Consider the following 5333-nt stretch of genomic DNA (forward strand, 5'->3'; position numbering starts at 1 on the left):
CTGGGGGACGCGAGGGCCTGCGACGGCCCGGGAGCAGCACCCCCCCCCCCCCGGAAAACAGACTCCAACCACTGCAGCAGACACACGCACACCAGGGGCGCTCGTCGGCCTGCGCCCACCCGGAAGAGCGCCGCTCCTCCAAAGCGCCAATCCCCTCGGCCAAGTCAGCCGTGCCGCAAGTCCATCAGCTTCCGACTCCCAAGAGCCAATCACCGCCTCGCTCCCACCCATCCCCAACTCCTGAAAGCCAATCGTAACCTGAAGACTCGGTCGAGTCCCGCTTCCCCCAGCCCCAACTGTCATGTAGCGAATCCATTTTGCCTGCCCGCTCACCTTCCTTAGATTAGAAAAGAAGAGGGAAGAAAAGGAAGGAGACGGACTGAAAAGGCGGGACTTAAGAGAGCGAGCGAACAGAGACGCAGCCCAATCGTGAGAGAGGAGAACCGGGAGTTACGTCAGCGCGGCTCCGGGCGCTGGGGGGAGGGGCACGGCGGAGCGGAGGCAGAGGCGGCGGCCGCCGAGGGCGGGCAGGCAGGGTATGTGCCGAGGGCGGCGGCTGGCTGGCGGCGGTTGGGCTCGGTAAGGCCCGCAGCGCTGTCTCTGTAAGTGCCCGTCTTCGCCTGTGTTTATTTGAAGGCGTATGGAAGCATTATTTTGGCGATGAGATACTCAAACTCCACTCCCGCATTGGTGTGGGCGCTTAGAGAGGTAGGATTAAAAGAGGTCGGTCCGGAAGGGACCTTGGAGACCATCAGGCAACTCCGTGGCCTTGGAGTCAGGGTACTGGGTGTGAATCCAGCCGCAGACACGTGGTAACTGTAGCTCGGGTCATTTAACCTGTGTCAGCCTCAGTTTCCTCATCTGTAAACATGAGGTTAATGACACCTACCTCATGGGGTTGTGGTGAGCTCAAATGAGATAACACGTAAACGATTTGAAAACCTTAAAGCGCTATATAAATACTACCTATTATCTAGCCCACCCCTTTCATAATATGTTTATATCTATCCATAGAAATATATCTATCTGTACTTAGGTATGTTTCCCCCTCCCCCTCCTTTTTCTCTCTCCTCCCCACATATGCCCAGAAAGAGGGAGGGATTGCATGAATTCACTTCGCTGCTAATTAATATCTAAAGATATTAATCTCCTCGCTCTCTTCCAAATCGTTGCTCATTGGCTTTACTTGAGGACAAACGTGTTATCACGTGCTTTGCTGTCACTCAAGCTTTCTGGGTCTGATGCTGCTGCTCTGTAAATGACACTACCTGTAGCTTTTTTCCCCAAATGCTTTGCCATGCATGGTTAGTAATAGATTTTGTAGTGGGAAACTTTATACCACAAAAACTGCAAGTTTTTTGTCGTGGTGGAGATGCTTGAGAAGTTGGGCTCCTGGAGGACAGTAACTTTAATTTTTATATCCCTACATGATAGACCCATAAACTTTCTGGTTGGTTGATTGGATACAAGGGGTGGTACAAATACATCTATTCATTTATTCAACAAATGCAGGATGCCTCCTGCCTTAGAAAGCACTGAGCTTCTATGGAAAATGGTGGCTAAAGACACAGTTCCTACCATTATAGAGGCTGCAGTTTGGCAGGGAAGAAGAACACAAGTCACAAGATAAACAGCACATCTGGATTTGAATCCAGGTCTTCTGTTACCAAATCCATTGGTCATTATCTCCCTCCTAACAACTTTGGGAGGTAGATGGCACAGGTTAAGAAATTTAAGTCAGATAACTTGTGCAAAGTCCTGTGCTTAAAATCTTAGTGCTCTTTCCTCTGTATTGCATTGCTTTTCAGCCCTAGCCTATTGCAAACAATCATCTAAAAACGTTTGTTAAGGCACTTTTTAAGCCCATGTTAATATACCACCCTCTTGACCACTAGGCAGATTCTCTGGGTTATTCTCAACTGTGTCACTGATTTTAGTAGCATTCAAAACTCACTGAAACATCACTATCAATATTTTTGCTCCCTCTTGTGAATGAAATAGATTCTGTGCTAAGTATTTTATAGCACAATCAAACTAAAAACTGCAACAGCAAATTCCCATTCATTCAGAATCTAACTAGAATAAAGGGAGAATAGTTATAATTAATGTTTATAATTATATCCCTTGGACAGGTACTGGACATGGAAAGAGGAAAATTAATTTGTTTAACATAGTTTTATGTTTAGCATTGAAAGTAGTATGGGGGACAGCTAGGTGGCGCAGTGGATAGAGAACCACCCTGGAGGACCTGAGTTCAAATTCAGCCTCAGACGCATAACACTAGCCCTGTGACCCTGAGCAAGTCACTTAACCCCATTACCTAGCCAAAAAAAAGAAAGAAAGAAAGAAGTGTGGTAGGGTAGAAAACATACTGGATTTGGAGTCAGGATCTTGTTTAGCATCCTGTTTACTCACCTGTTTGACTTTGGGCTAAGTTATTTATCCCTACCTGTAAAATGAATGGGTTTGGACTAAATGATCTCTGAAGTCCCAGCTCTAAATCTGTGATCTTAGGTGTTTTACTGTTAAGTATTTTACTGTACCCTATCTAATTTTCTAAAATTGGCAATCCACATACGGTCCTGAAATCAGAGAGTTAGAAGGGACCTCAAGTCATTTAATCCAACCTGTATGTGAGCCTGAATTCCCTTATAACAACAAATTGGTCATCTAGCCTCTGCTTGAAGAAAAAGGAAACTCATTTTTTGTCAAGACAGATTATTTTGTTTTTTTGATGGCTCTCTAGGAAGTTTTTCTTTTTTATTGAGCTAAAATTTGTCTCTGCAATTTTCCAGCCATTATTCTTACTTCTCTCTTATAGGGCCAAGCAAAACAGGTCTAATCCTTAATCTAATAAGGGTGGAGGTTGAAAGCAGGCTACAAGGAGACCATGTCCCAAGTCAGAAGAGGAACAGGCGAGATCTCAACCTGGATGTGGGCTCCAAAACCAGCACCCTCTGACTGCCACCCAATACCTTTCCTCTTTGCAACACCACTCATGGAGACTGGGAACATTACAATTGATCTGCCACTGATAACTTACCAGCTTTGCAGCTAATAACCTCGCACCGGCAGTTTCACTTGGTATTCATATATTATTCAGTCACTAGCCCCAGAGTAGCAAACTAACTCCAAACCCCACCTTCAGATCTCTCATCTTTATCCTCCCTAATCTCAACCTAGCCATGTCCTATTCTATTCCTTTCACAGGACCCTCAGGTCCTTAGTGAACAAACCTCCTTTAATTTTAGACTTCTTACTCCCACTTCTTTCTTCTGCTTGCCCTCACTGAGACCTGGTTTCCCCGATAACACTGCTTCCCTGGCTATCTTTTCTAGCAATAGCTTTACCTTCTGTCTTACTCTTACTATTCCTGGAAGGAGTGCCAGAATATGCCTTGTTCCCCACCACTACTTTCAGATTTTCCCTTTTCCAACAACACTCAGTTACCTCTCCTTTGAGGTCCATGCAGTCAAAATTTTCCACCCCTAGCCCATTCTCCTTTCTCTAGGAGTTCAGCTCTTGGTTTACCTCATACTCTTTCCTGCCTTTATATTAGGGGACTTCAGTATTCACATGTAAGTTCCCTTAAACTCTCTAGCCTTCTAGTTCCTCAGCCTCCTTAAATCTCGTATTCTACACCTTTATTCTACTTCAGCTGTACATGGGTATGGTCACACACTGGATCTCAGCATAACCCACAAGTGTTCTACTTCCTTAATTAGAAAATCTGACACCTTTCAATAAGATCATAAACTCATATTATTCCATCTCTTTATTCCTCAATTCTCATAAGCCTAGTTTTTACTTTCACCAAAAGTTCTAGTCTCTCCATCCTCAATGCTATTAGCTCAAGGCTATTAGCCCTTATCTGACTTCACTTTCCTCCCTTTTCAATCTTAACCCTATAATTAACCATTTCACTTTTATTGTCTTTGCTGTCTAATCCGTTGGCTGCTTGCCTTCACCACTCTTTCCTTATCAAACCTTAGTCCTGGACTACTCCAGACCCTCCACTGTCTTTGTTCCAACTCATGGGCTGCTGAATAGAATTGAAGAAGGTCACATAACTTTGCTGACTGGGTACATTATAAATTCATGTTGTCCAACTTCATTTTGGCCCTCACTGCAGCGGGGAAGTTCTCTTGTTCTTCCCTAATTAATTCACTTTCTCCCTTCCCACAAAAACTATTCCAAACCATCTCTTCTCTCCTTAAATCTCTTGTCTCCCTTCTGCACTCTTTACATGAGGACTTTGCCTTCTACTTTACTGAGAAAATTGAAGCCATTAAATATGAGCTCCCTCTCTTCCCATTCTCTCCATCTCAAGCACTCTCTCCTTTCTCCCAGTTTCAGACATTGAGGTAGCACTTCTTGCCAAGGTCAACCCTTCTACTTGTATGTTTAATCCCATCAACTCCTTCTTCTTCAGACAATTGAAATCTCAATTATCTTTCCTCTCAAATCTTCAATTTTTCTATCTACAGGTTCCATATCTACTGTCTTCAAACATGCCTATTTCCTTTATCCTCAAAAAACTCTTCCCCAGAGCCTTATCATAGTCTTCACTCTCTTCCTTTTTCTCAGCCAGACTATAAACAGTTATCTGTGCTTGTCTCTACTCCCTCTCAACTCTCTGCGTTCCAACCCCATCACTCAGCTGAAACTCCTCTCTCCAAAATTACCAAAGACCTCTTACTTGTCAAATGCAATGAGTTTGTTTTTTTTTTTTTCTCAGTCCTAATGTTTGATCTATTTGTGTGATGCTGTTGACTTTTCTCTCCTCCTGGATACTCTTTCCCTTCTGGGATTTCATGATAATATTCTAGTTTTCCAAGTGGTCCTTCTTAGTCTTCTTTGCTTGTTGGATCATCCATATCACACCCTCTTCACTGTGGGTGTTCCTTGAGGGTCTCTCCTAGGCCATCTTCCTCTAAATTCTCACTCTTGGTAGCCTTATGAGTTTCCATAGATATAACTATCATCTCTATGCAGATGACTTCAGATCTACATATCTTGCCCCATCTCTCCCTTGAGTTTCAGTTTTGGATCAATAGTTGTCTGCTGGACATTTCAAGTAGATATCCCAGAGGCATCTCAAACTCATATCCCAACCTGAATCTTTCCTTCTCCCACCCTCTACAACCAACTCCTTTTCCAGACTTCCATTAAGTCTATATAAGGCACCACCACCCTTGCAGTCTTCCATATTTGTAACCTTGGCATTATCTTCAACTCCATATATCCATAGTCAGTTGCCAAATCCTGCTGTTTCAACTTCTACAACCTCTTGAATCCAACCTCTTCTGTGCACTCACACAACTACTACCTTA

The sequence above is a fragment of the Vombatus ursinus genome, unplaced genomic scaffold (genome assembly GCF_900497805.2).
Source record: "Vombatus ursinus unplaced genomic scaffold, bare-nosed wombat genome assembly UNPS02014792.1, whole genome shotgun sequence".
Lineage (NCBI taxonomy): Eukaryota > Metazoa > Chordata > Mammalia > Diprotodontia > Vombatidae > Vombatus > Vombatus ursinus.